At 40.7% G+C, this 14,180-nt stretch overlaps 1 protein-coding gene across 1 annotated transcript in view; it reads right to left on the reverse strand.

Annotated features, from left to right (window-relative positions):
* Positions 1 to 10,524, reverse strand: part of si:dkey-175m17.7 (uncharacterized) — a 35,847-nt gene extending 25,323 nt beyond the window's left edge. Inside the window, exon 1 of the mRNA XM_055043878.1 lies at positions 10,094 to 10,524. The gene's annotated coding sequence lies outside the window, so the exon portion shown is untranslated. The remainder of the gene's footprint in view (positions 1 to 10,093) is intronic.
* Between the last annotated feature and the right edge of the window lie 3,656 nt (positions 10,525 to 14,180).

The raw sequence follows: 14,180 nt of genomic DNA on the forward strand, positions 1-14,180 counted from the left end.
TTAAAACTTTAGAACCTAAAAAAAAATATTTAGTTGAATTCCCTATATATGGATTATTGAGAAATCTGAATGTATAGACTCGCTCAAAATAACAGATGAAGTTCTGTGATGGAAGGTAACACAATTTATGTCAATGTTTTTTTTATCCATCTCTATCAAAGATGTCAATACTTCTGGAGGGCATTGGCAGAACTTTGGCTGCTGTGCATATCAGGATCATCTCAACCTGAGTTGATATTAAAAATCAGAAAAAGAAAGAAAGAGAAGAAGAAAAGAAAAAGTACCAGAAGATATTGAAATGCATCTAAAATCTCTGATATAATTATGTTGATAGAAGAACTGAAATCCTTCCCCATTATATTGGGTCAGTTCTCGTACCTACAGTTGATTATTCTCTTTTTTGAGTAATATCACTTCACCAAGTCTTTTCTAACATCCCACTCCAAAAATGAATGATGACTTTTGCAGATATCGTATTGGGTCATTATCGGAATCGGCCGATAAGCAACACTGCAATATTGACATGAAAATACAATCCATACAACTGGTATTATTCCAGATTGTCCTGAATGTGTTAACGTCTGAATTCAGAGAAATGAGTGAAACTTACCGATTTGGTGAGTTTACAAACAAGCGTATCTTATTCAAAGCACAAAATAAAAAAAATAAAAAAAGATAGATTAATGCATCATTTCTATTTAGCGTTACACACATTCTTCAACTGGCTGCCGTGTCTTCAGGGTTTTCACTTCAAAACTGATGAAAAATCTTCCAATCTGAGCTAGAACAACATTTAATCTCCTGTCTCCTGTCTCTGCCTTGTTTTCTCTGGTCCCGGAGGCGAAATGCTTCGGGACCAAAATGATCTAAAACAGTCACTTTAGGAGGTTCATCAAACCTGTGTTTAATTAGCCTGGTTTATGTGGAAGCACTTCTGTTGGTTGATCCCAATTAGTCACAGAAGCTGACAAATGACCAAGTCCTGTTGCTCTGCACGCTTACATCCCTCCTGAAGATGCTTCACTTAAAACCTACAGCCAAACAGCACAAAGAGTTTGGGGGCCTTTCTGCAGCTTGTCTAACAAAAAAAACCCCAAAAAACTGTTGTGCTTGTGATCAAAGGACTGACTTGTTCTTTTCTCTTGGCAGTTTTTTTTATTGTGGTCCACTTGTTAGCCGTTTAAACTGCCAAACAGCACATTGCCTCGCAGGTGACAGGAAAGAAAGAAAGAAAGAGAGAGGAAGAGAGAAATAACGGGAAGCACCCAACGGCGAGCAGAGCGTTGCTGCACAGTGGAGGAGCGCTGGCAAAATCAGTGCTGACTGCGAGAATGCTGAAAAAGAACCTCTTCCATCAATTTAATGGCTCAAATCGAAGCGTTCCTGACTCAGGGCCATCAGGCAGTGTGAAATGGCAATCTCATGGCATTATTTGTCTCCCAAAGATATCACATGAAGCATAAAGCTATACCTGCGGATCACAACAAAGGGCAAGATCAGATCTTCCTAAAAGAAAGATGCCTGAAGGTCATAGGACGATATTTGTGGCAGAACGCGTACACTCAGGTTTGCAAAAGCTAAAGAAGGCCACACGATGAAATGCCTTCAGCTCCGTCTGAACTGGAGCACATGAAAGAGGAGTGATCTGGAATTCAATCACACAAAGATAAAAAGACACGAGTTTAAAAAAAAAAAAGAAGATGGGAAGCAGCACACAGGCCTACAAAGCAAGAGCTCTAAACGTCTGCAGGGGGAGTTCATGATGGCCTCCCTCGGCTCACACCGCACCAGCAGAGGGAAGATAACAGACAGCCAATAGCCAGTAGGAGGAGGACGAAGCACATGTCAATGTTTTGTCAAAAGGTTTCCCTCCCATAAACACCCAACACTGTTATGCACATAATTTCAGTACTTATGCAAAAGTATGCATGCTCATTGATTAATAGCATGAACCAACAGCAAACGTCACTTTACTTTATTGAGGCCATTAGATCAACACAAAGTATTGCAGAATCGTGAAGTGGCTTCTATTTTTTTTTCTATCCTTGGTTACCATCGGGTTGATTAATAAATACATGTGTGTGTAACTTAGTCTCAGCATAAATCCAGCTTTTCTGTGAAGGACTCAGAAGTTATTTTTCTCTCTAGAACACACAACAGCATGTTCGGGGAAAAAGTTGTGAAAAGTAAAACGGCAGGTAAGATTATAAAACTTTAACCATCTCACTGAGGCGACTGGCCAAGGACGGAGAGCATTAATCAGAGAAGCAGCTCCATCAATCCAGCCAGTCAGGAACAAAGGCAAGAAGAAAGAAAAAGTCATTAAAAGTCTTGTTTGCAGTTTGCTATGGACGCCAGCGCCCAGGCTGATAGAAAGCATGGTAGCTGCTACAAACGTTGCAAACAAAATAGTGAAAAACAAATCCTTCTACTTCACAATAATACATCACATTTTGTTAATCTATTACCTAAATATATATTTTTTACATACATTTTGTGGTTGTAATGTGAGAAAATGTGAAAAAGTTCAAGAAGTGTGAACAATAATGGAGGATATTGCAACTCTTTATTTAAATCATATGACAAAGAAGCATATTTCTTTATCATCCGATAATGACAGCGCCTGGTGAGATCACAGAGGCCTCTGCTTCTCCTGCAGACTCTACAGTCTTCATCACCCGGGCTGTTTGGGGTGAGCAGCTCTGCTCCAAATGCAGAGGCGGTGTATTTGGTACATTCAAGATGGTTCTTTGAACGTACAAGATTGATGAAGAGCTCTCTGTTCTCACTCTCCACCCCACTTTTATGCAGCTACTTCATCAAAAAGCAAATGACGGAGCAACGCAGAAGTCTGAGTTTTGCCAACTCAAATTTGAGACCTTTTAAGACAGTTATGAATATAATCATATGGTACTCCTTGTGACATTAACCATGAGTGATTTTCAGATTCTTACTCGAGGTGATGAGATTAATTGCCTTTTCTTTTAATCATCAGAAGAGAGCCAGTGGTGATGACAAATGTGGTTCAACCTATTGCTGATGAATTTGTTCCTAGCCACGATAGAAGATGTTAACTATGTAGCTAGCAAGGGTGTATTAGTAGCTAGTGGTATCCTCGACCGCATCGACTTACAAAACGCAATGACGGTGTCTGCGCACAACTCAAACGTTTGCCAGACAAAAAAGAACCGTGAGAAAGGCAAAAGAAAAACTAAATTTGAGACTTGTGGTTAATGTGTTTAATGCCAGTTTGTCTTTTAAAGATAATTTAAGAGATATCAAGGCTTAAATTTTAGATTCATTCATTTAGACACTGTCGCAGCAGGTGGAGGGTTCTCATCCGTGTCGGCTGTTTGCGGCGACAGGACGGCCGTTCTGTTTGTTTTCGTGCAACTGGTGAGGTGTGGACTCGGTTTACAGCAGAGCTGCTGCTGCTGTGACAGGAAACGTTGCATCCTAAAATGTAAACCGACTGCTGTCCACAGTGTTGGAAACCTGATAGTTGCTGACTGAGGCTGCAAATCTCAAAATTGGGACATCACATAGTTGCTCTGTTTACATTTGATTCACAACTTAAACCTCAGAGCAATAGTCCGGCTGTTGATTCGAAAGGAATATGTAAATTGTGTCAGCTATCCGCCAGTTCAAAACAATATTAATAATGCTAAAATGTCTATACATCTACAAACATTTTGCACCATCTGTTTTAATAAAACAAAAATCAAAAACGGTTCAAACTAAGCTGTTTCAACATACTACAGAATGGACAAAGATATTTTTTCTTATTGAAATCCTTTGCTGTTATAACTTCCTGCTAAAAAAATTCAAACTTCTAGATCATAGCAGAACCAGCTGATGCTCCATTAACTCTGGCCTGTAGCAGCTATTGGCTGTCCCCAGTGAGCAGCAGTATTTAAAGCTTTAGACAAAATGAATAATACATCCAGTGAGTTTATTATTTATTGCGTTCATGCATTTCCTATCTGGGTAATATTAGCGTCACAACCGTACGTCTTCTACACTCCAGTCCTGTATTATTTACAAGCATTGCTGCTATTATCCTTCAGTTTCCTTTCTTTCTTTCTCATGAAATAAAATTCAGACTGGAAAACTCTCTTCATCTCATCATGCGCTTCCTTCCCAGACTATCGGCGCCGGCTTTCTCCTCCAAACAGCAGGCATCACTGTCTTCAACATGTCTGGCGTCATCTCAACACCATCTCCACTGCCGAGATTCAACACAACTCCACCCCTTCTCCGCCTTCAGCTCTTGAAATCTTCAGCATCCCTTCAGCATCCTCTCCACCACCAGCGGCAGGAAAATCTCTCTAATCTTCTCTGACGGCGGTTACAATTCTACCGGGCTTAGAGATTATTATTTGTCAAATGAACTTTCTAAGAAGATACTTTCTTTATGTCTGAGTCTTTTCTGGACAAAGCCACAAACTGATATATTGCTGCCAAAGAAGGGTCAGTATTTCTTCTCTTATTTTCTTATAGGAAGTACATCAGAAGCCATTCTTCAGTGTTTATCTCTGTCCCTATTCTGAAAATGCCATCGACAAATCATGTCGTATATTCCCAAATTTGGACTCTAATAGAAAAAAAACCCCACCTGATCTGTTCTTACATGTTGAACCAAGTCTCTTTTGGATAAAGTCATTGGTGCCATTAAAAAAATGTACTCTTTGCTTGTTTCTCCCCCATAGAAAGCTGTCATAACTTGGTCATTTTCTCTTTACCTGGAGGAAGCTCCATAAAAGCCAACAATGGATATACGGCTGCCATTAACAGCAGCAGTATCACATTCTTAAATGTGTTCAAGAAGAACACATTTATTCTTCTTGAACGTAACCCAGTGCTTCAGTGTTTCACCGGGATTCTTTTCCAGAATAAAAACATTTTAGACATTACTGCCATTGACATGGTGCACTGGGTGGTTTTTCACCCTTTATTTCCTGAAGCAGCCAGTCACAGCAGATCAACACCAAACTTTGTCTGTTAAAAGTGAACCATTCCTCTGCTCTGCTGCCTGCTCAGAGGGAAGGAGTGCTGCAGTTTTCCTCAGACCTTTTTTAAGCAACTAGGATAATAAGATTATCGGAGTTTAGAATCGGACACACTAGATTCATATTCTCGTGGATCTGAATCTGACTGAGCGGATTGCATTAGCATGAACTGAATAAGATTCGGTATTTCAACCTGCTTATTTTGAGATTTGTTGTGAGCTGGCTCTACATAAATAAGCCACACTCCTAATCCTTACATAAGGCTATACAAGAAGCCTTATGGCGGACATCAAACCGTTTCAGCCACTCAGTTAACTACAGGAAGCTAATCAAGGAAATACATGCAAGCTGCTGCATTTGTTTTGATGCAGCAGTAACATTTACAGGAGTGTGCAGAGATGTGGGGTCCATTGGACAGATTAGATGCTGAGACATGCAGCACAGTTTGCTCAATTAGTCCACATAACAGGACCAAAGAAGACATCCGCAACGAGAAAACGTTTGCAAGAGAAGTAGCGTTAGGAGGTAGAAGAAAACAGATTCACTCGTGTTCAAGCTGAACGGAAGAAGAAAAAAATGCACTTGCGTAAACATCAGAGGAGATACAAATAAGTCTTGAGTCAGGCCTATTTGTTAAAACCAAAGAGGAAACGGTCAGCAGGGGATCAGAGGGAGCCTTGCTGCTGATGTCACATCCCTCCGGCGGCCCAGCGGGGCGTAGTTCTGAGGAGGCACACACTACAACCCCACACGAACACACAGGGAATGAAAATGACAACATTAGCAGGGTCGGTCATTATCAGTAATGAAGGAGTAAATAGCTGGTTGTTTATAGAGTGTTGCTCAGGGACTTAAAAAAATAATAAAAATAAACGGATATGGAGTTAGAGCAACACAAAAATCAAATCAAATGACTAATGAATTGTTCAACCAAGTGCAGTGAATGAAAAGAAAACCTACAAGATGACTCAAACTCTATTCAGGCTTACGTTACAAATCTAATGATGTCACATGGAATAAACGAAGCGACTCAGTTCCGCACGCCGACCGCCGTGACTCAGTCTCCCAAATTAAAGCGTCGCGTTAACACTTGCATTATAATACGCCCCGATAATGATCCGTACCGTTTGATTTAGACTCGTTCGGATGAACTGAAAGCAGACGCAACTGCACGTTTACAGTTAAAAGGTCCTTTCCAGATATGCGCTAAATTCTCCCGTCCGTCTCGTCAGGCCTCACATCACGTCAGGCGAGAAGGGGGCAAGTCAAAATAATTACATCACTTAACTTCCGCAGTCAGCAGGCAGAGTGATTGAAGCTGCAGAGCGGAGAGGAAAACCAGCGAACAGCATGATGGAAAACATGCAGCAGTTTCTTCTTCTCTTCTCAGCCTGACAGATTTACCAAACCTGAGAGGACATCCAGCATCAGAATCCCCATACGAGATAAAAAACAAGAAGAGTTTTTGCTTTCATTATTTGAAAGAAAGTTTACGATTAAGTTTATAGGAAATATGTTAAACTAGGCCAGTTATAGGCCACTGAACCGCTCCATAGAAATGCATTAAAATATGCAATCGGGAGTGTGATCTTTCTGAAAGTAAGAACAAAAAGCCTCCAAAAATAAAAATCTCTGCAGAGAGTTTGGTTGAAAAGAAGGTTTTGTCATTGGCTGAGATTTGAGCCCTCTGACAGGTGAAGATAAAACCAACCTTAATCTGCTTTGAATATATTTTAAATAATCTTCTCAAAATACAGACGGACTTAGCAAAAACTGAAACCTCAAACGGAAAATGCTCTGGCTTGGATAGAAGTATTAACCCTTCTTGCACTTTATGTCAAAGACGAGAACTCCATCATGTTTTATGTGACAGGGTGACACAAGGTAGAAGTACCAAAAAGGAGGCAAATAAAAACTATGCTCCATGTTTAAATTGGACCCTCCTTTACTCAGTTACTCCCAATTAAACAAAAATAGCTATAATAAGAAACAATACATTTGTGAGGCACATTATGGTATGTATGAGAGTGATTATCTGAAGCAGCGTGGCAGCTACCCTTTAAATACAGCCTCTCCGTTCTTTACTTACACAATAATCTTTGGAGCAAAGAGAGTCCCCCAAACCATTTAGTGTTCAGGTCCGCCTTAGAAAATCACCCAAATATAATATGTGAGAAAATTCCTTTTGACAGGAGTCTGCTTGACTTGAACATAAGAAGCCAACAGTGATATCTGTGAGCTGAAGTGGCTAAAAACAGACTTTTTCTTCTCCTTTGGAATCAGCACCAGACTGACTTCAAGGAAAATTGTGGAAAACTCACACAACCTCAGAGAGCCTCACAGCACACACAGAGAAACAAAATTACTTTCATCACTAAGCTTGGGTAAAGTGATTCTAAGGACTGTACATTTTGGAGAATGGTGTGACCGCAGAGAACCAAAGTTTAGGTGCACAATAAGCTTCCTTGAGTCGATCAGTCAGGAGTTTGTCTTGCAGATTATATGAAATGATAATTCATAGAGTTTAATTTGGGTTTCTCTATTTCGTCACCTGTTTTCTTATTGCATAAATAAGATGACACAAAAGACCCCACATGGGTTTTTGTAGGGGTATAAAAAGATCACAATATTAAAATGTGCCGTCATTTCTGGCTGTCGTCTGGACAAAATAGGTTTTATAATCCCCTGATATTAGGGTGAGAGCTTTAAACATGGCGCCCTCAATCTCGTCTAACACTCACATAGAAATCAGCTCTTTCTCCCAGGCCTGCATGAACAAAATGACATCGCTCGATACTTTCATCTCTGGTTTTGCACAACTTGCATTTGTTTTGGGGCAGAAATATTTTTCTTGCACCGTGTTGGACAATTTAGAAGCTACGTTTCCTGAGATTTCTTCAGGAATAATCCCATTTCACTTTGGGTCCATGTTTAACACTCCCAAATAAGCCACAAAGTAAGCTCTGACTGCTCATACATACAGAGATAATACTCAATGTCAAATTATGGTAGAAGACTAACGAGAATAAATGTTGCTAAGCAGTGGCTTCGTTTACATGAGACTGCTGTTTGGGAACTTTCAATATTTTCAGACGTTAATTGGGGAAACATGTATAGACAACACCGCCAACACACCTTGAATCCAGTGTTTACTTTAAGACAGTTTGAGATTTATGAAACACTGGGGCAACAAAAACATTTTGTGAACCAAAACGTTGTGTCGACTCATTAAGCATTTAGCTCCCCTAATAACTTAGGACTAAATCATACATGAAGTTCTGGTCAAAAACCAAGCTGTCAACTGAAAAAACGACAAAAAAAACCCCAGTTAATATTGCGAAACAATCTATTTATATTTAGATTTGACGCACTGAGGCATTCAGAACAAGCCTACCTGAGGCCGATTATTCATGTGTCCACACAAACACCAGCCACAGCCAAACGCTTTGTGTTCTCAAGTTGTCCTTCCATGTTTCGCCTGGTTCCGCCTCCGTGAACATATTATCCCTCAAACACCTCAAAGGGAATTGCTGGTTTTGCTGCAAGTCTTTCACTTTGGCTGGAGGATGGAACCATTCCTTTAGATGTCAAAGGTCAAAGCTTCTAAGACCTCGGAGTAAGCTACGCTTCACTGTGACATCATGATGGTCTGCGTGAAGACTGTGTGGCTGTTAGCCAACACCGGCACTTAGCATCAGACCTCACATTTGCTCAGGTGAGATAGTTCCAGTTTGAAGGGTTAAAATCTAAATAAAATGCATCTAATTTTGGATCTACTTCTGGTTCACAATGCTGACACGAATATTTGAGCGTATAGCCCACATAAGTACATAGAGCTGCACAGCAGAGATAAATAGTGATTGATTTTTTCACATAGCAATGTGGAACAGTGGACTATCCACCGTTTCACTATTTGCACACAGCAAATAGTGAAACGGCTCTATCTAAGCACACAGTTCAGGACTATAGAGTCGGGCAATTAGAAGTAAGTGCTAACTGCTCACAGAGAAAGGCTGCACCTGTCTTATTGTGAACGATCATCCTCAAGCCAGAGTGCAATCTGTCTTTTTTGTTTTTAAAATTTTTTTTTTATCTTAATCCCCACAAGCATCAAAAACTTTGGATTTCATGAGCAAAGCACTTTAGCGAAACATTTCTCTGTCACCAACAAGGGTTCCTGTGGTTATATATAAGCAGTGAGTCAAGTCTATGGTGTGTGAAAGCAGCATCAAGCTGTGCTGCTGAGTGATGCCTCTCTGTGGGGTGATCAATAGGCGTGACCCTGTCACAATAAAGACTCTTGCTGGCATCTAAAGTACATACAGTGCAATAAACGCTTCACGGGAATTTGTGTTTTGTTTTGTTTTTGCTTAACTTGGCTTTTGCACCTCAGTGGTTCTTGCGTGATTTACAACCAGTCACGTTTTCTGCAGACTAGTTTCTGTCTAGGCAGTTCTTATTAAAAAAAAACAACAACTAATTAGCTCCAATGCAAAGAGTCTCCTCTGTTAAAGCCATTACTCCTTCGCTGCTTGCACCAACAACTAAAGGCTCATATGATGGTGAGTAAATCAGCTCTAAGATCTTGGCTGTTCTTCCTCCACCTTGTTGTTTTCAGGGCCACTCTGCAGGTCAGTGATGGAAAAAAAACACTCTCACTCCCGTTAGGTGGCGCCCTGCCCGCTCTCTTCCCCCCACTCACCCCCACCCCCCACTCTGTGTTTTATCGCATCTTTGCGGTCTCGCCAACCTTTCCCATGATGAGAAATAAAGCTGATGTGGGCCCGAGCCAGCAGGCGCGTCCCTTCACTTCCTCACCCTGCTTAAATCTGCACTGTTTACCCGAACAGAACCAATAATTGTTCTTCTGCATATGCCACCTTCTCGTGGCACTGGGATTTCAACAAAAACGAAGGGCCACGCGCTGCGCGTTGTTGCACGTTTCGGCCAGAAGTGAACAACAACACGTTGCTATTATTGTAGTGGAAATCATCTGGCCACGCAGGTGGAGGTGGTTCTGCGGCTCTTTGTTAGAACCTGCTGCTGCCCGAGGCCGACAGTCACCGAGACGAAACACGACTTACGTCAAGAGTCCCCGCTGTGTGTTCATCGCTCACGCGCAGCCCAGTCACAAATCCCTCATTGCCTCGCGCCGTGGACCGAGCCGGTGGGTCGAGTGCGCTCGGACCAGATGTGTGACACTTTTCCAGAGGAGAGCGCCGGTCTGAGCGGCAGGCGCGCGGCTCCGTCGGGCTCCGGACCGAACCGACTGCGGCAGCGAATGTCACCAGAAGCGCTCGGCTCACTCAGCTGGCGTCACGTCCGAGCGTGTGTCACGCCGAGCCGCGGTGCGCGCGTGGCGAGGAGACGCTGACTGGGGGAGAATGAGGAGGAGGAGGAGGAGGGCTCTATTGTCTCGGCTGTGGATGACATCATCCCACACCAATGGCGACGCGCACGAGACGAGCGGAGCAGGGGCGAGCACGCAGCACGTGCGGGCTGCTGCTGCTGCTGGTGGGGAAAGTAAGTGGGCAAAAGGAGGGATAATAAACACAATGAAAATGAGAAAAGTGAATCAAACGTTATGTAATTTGAGCTAATTAACCACTACTTTGCATGATAGGCAGTTTCACTGTTAACTTAAATTATAACAGAAAGCAAGAGAGCATTGAAGCAAAAGTATTTCAGAACAATATAAAAAGACAAGAAATTCAACACTGTCATGATCAGTGTTGTCTACATTTCCAGATTTTCTCCCCCTTTTCATTACGCGCTTTCTAACAAATCCTTGTGATGTGAAAATTATACTTGTTGCTTTCACACATGTTGTTTCATGATTTACAGTGAAAATCTTTAAGGCTGTTATTTGGTGGGCCACCAACCCGGACCGAGATTCCTGCAGGAAAAACCCAACAAAAAAGATGAATTAGTTTTCCACAACAACCGCTCTTAGTCCTTTCCCTCAGCTTTAGGTTTCCTCTTGCTAGTTAGCAGTGACCTGAGTGTTTGTAGGAATACTTTTGTGTTAAAGCACCGCTGTGTGCAGTTATGTTTTTGTTACTATGCTGTCTGATTTTTAGAATGAATTTGACTGAAATTAAATGAGCTGAAGGCCTTCTAATTAAAAAAAAAGGACATTGTAGTTATTTTTTTCTTTCTAATGACCTGCTATGTGGTTTAGTTACCACAAACAGGTTTCTTCTCTTAGAGCCAGCTAAAATATTATCATTTCAACCGGTTTTGAGTTTTATTGTGATCACATGTTTTGGTTTAAAAAAAACAAAACTTAATGACATAGCTACTTTCATATTCATTTCTGAATTTATTTTGTATTTTCTTTAACTCTGACATAGAAAGCACCGTTTGATGGCTGGAATCAATAGAAATGTGTTTGGGTTGAACTGAAAGTGCCTTGAATCAACGCGTGTTGTGAATCGGTGATAGTTCTGACTTGAACAGAACCAAATTATGTCTCATTCAGCTCTTTTCAGACTCTTTTAATGGCTTCTTTTGAGGCTTTGTTATCTTTAGCAGGACTCTGTCCTATTTCGTTCGTCACAAGAAGAGGAGATGATTGGCAGGGATGTCACACTGACCAGGAAATCGTTTCTTCACTGTGTAAAAAAAAAACAAAAAAAAAATCACAAAAAAGACTGAAGCAATGAGCTATTGTCTAATTTTAGCCATTACAGCAGCTTTGGCTGGCACAGCTGCAAAAAGATAAAAAATAAAGCTGACAGTAGAGACGCACTGTCTATAATGGAAGGTCATATTTTATCTTTACCCTAAAAACTGCACAGCGTTTTGACATTTTAGTATAAATCTTAGCTTCATTTAATAGCTGTACAGCAGGATATCGTTACCTTGCTCCATTCAGAGCCACAAAGCGTTTTACATTAGCATATTTTTTTTCTTCTTCCTGTATCTCCTAAAACACATGTTGCACAGTTTCCCAAAGAGCGAAGCAATCTCACCGACTTCGAATTATGCCTCTGCGATAAATCCCCTGCCAACGCCGGAATCACTTTATCCCAGCAACCCCCAGTCACAGCTGTGACTTTAATGAGTGAAGTCTTTCACATCTGCAATTTAACAGCATGAGCCAGACAATAGTTCACATCCCATTTGTGAGGGACTTGGCACCTGCTGCTCATGATAAAATAATGATGTGCGAATCTGCTAATTGAAGGGATTATAACATTTGACACCTGCACTTTATGAGTCGACTAAAGTGCAGAAAAATGTGAATATCCCTCATTTCAGAAAGTATCATTTTTAAAAATAAGTCATGTTTATTGCTCACAGATTGAAAGATAATAACTCACCGATAACAAAAGAAAAAAAAAATTCGGTGTCTCAGAAAAGTGGACTATTATGTGAAAAAGACGAAAAGCAGTGTATTTTTTCTCATCAGGCTTCGTTGCTCCATAGAGGCTCTTAATGTCCTGACTTCAGCTCCTTGTGAAACTCCCTCAAATTGCTGAAAAGATATTGCTTGAGAATTGTCTCAAGCCACTTTTTCCTTCCACTCAACTTTTAAGGGATACCCACTCATGGTTGTCTAAGTCCAGTCCTCTGGAACTATCCTGTTAGTTTTAGAAGTACCCTTCTTGAATGGATTTTTCACTTTACTGTCGCCATCCTCTGTAGGCATTAGGTTACGTTTCACTTTATGCGCAATGAAGCTACACAAGCATGAACTTCATTTCCTGAAATAAGCAGCAAGAAATATGTAACGCTTTCAAAGTTAGAATTTTTCTAACTTTGAAAAATTTAAGGGTTGTAAATACTTTGGCAAAGCACGGTTCGTAAACAGACCGATCTAAGTAGTGAAAGATTGCCTCTGTAAGGCATCGCCTGCTGCTGGAGGGACCGAAAATGAAACACATCTTTATTTTCAATCTCCTCTGTCTGAAAAAATAAAACTTACCGACTCCTTTCTGTGCAGGAAGCTGACAACAAAAGTGCGAGTGTTTTTAGAAAGACGTAGAGAACATGAAGGCCGTCCAGCCTTCAATTTACAGCCATAATCTGAGACATGAGTTTAGTAGAAAACTTAGAGGAAGGGTGTCCAATGTGTGGCCCGGGGGCCATTTGTAGCCCTTGAAATGATTTTGCTCAGCCCCTGACTAAAAATCCAGGATGACAAGAATTTGGCCAACAACATAGAAAACCCCCAAAATTTGGAAATTGTCTGTTTTTTCTTTTAATAAGGCAACATTTATTCCTGCAAACTTTCAAGCCAAACTCTTTGTATTGCCTTTTTGCTGAAAATGTGGTACATAAATAAAATTCCCTTTACCTTTACAGTCTGAAGCCTTCGGCTCTTTAATGATAGACAGATTTAATTTAAAAAAATGTTGAGCAGGTAAAACTAAAATGAATGATTATGTATTTTAATTTGAGTTTGAACATTCGTAACTTGTAGTTTGTTTATTCCTCCTGAAGGGTCAAAGAACCTGCAGCACCACGAATCGTGAAGTATGGGCATTCTACATTCAAACATTAGCATTTCAGCTAATTGGCCCTTTTACAAAAAACATTTTTGTACATAAAGGAACAATTTACATATAAAAACCGAGGTTATTTTTCACAAATAGTACTGAATATTTTGAATTAAAGTGTATGTTGGATGACTGCCATGTCACAGAAACAAGAACGCCCTCAGATGATCCCAATTAAAGCATCCTTCAGTTTCCAAACCTTCAATCCTGTTCAGCAAGCGCGACAAGTTAAAAGGGATTTTTTATGTCTATAAATGGGGGGGAAAAAAACAGAAAAAACGTCTTTGAGTTATAGAGCAGAGTACAAGATAATTCGACCATGAACAGAAAATTGCATGCGCCCCCAAGTAATAATAATAATAATCTTTTTTGTCACACCAGGAGGTTTGCTTGCAAGTTAATGAGTTTGCAATTAAGGGATGTTTTTGCCTGCCATAAAGAGACAGTTATTAAGACACAGTGCTGCAGTTGGGGGATTATTCCAGATCCTCTTTTACTCCCTTGTAACATCATTCCCTGCATTTTCGCTGCTGCAGCTGCTAGAGAGTAAACAGGTGACGTCAACATTACCCAAACCTTAAGTTTTTTGTTTTTCTCAAACATGTAATTACGTACAAAAGTAATACAAACACGACACATCTTTCTGGGACCATAAATCATCAACATT

Source organism: Poeciliopsis prolifica, unplaced genomic scaffold, assembly GCF_027474105.1.
Source record: "Poeciliopsis prolifica strain line A6 unplaced genomic scaffold, Auburn_PproV2 SCAFFOLD019, whole genome shotgun sequence".
In the NCBI taxonomy this organism is placed as follows: Eukaryota; Metazoa; Chordata; class Actinopteri; order Cyprinodontiformes; family Poeciliidae; genus Poeciliopsis; species Poeciliopsis prolifica.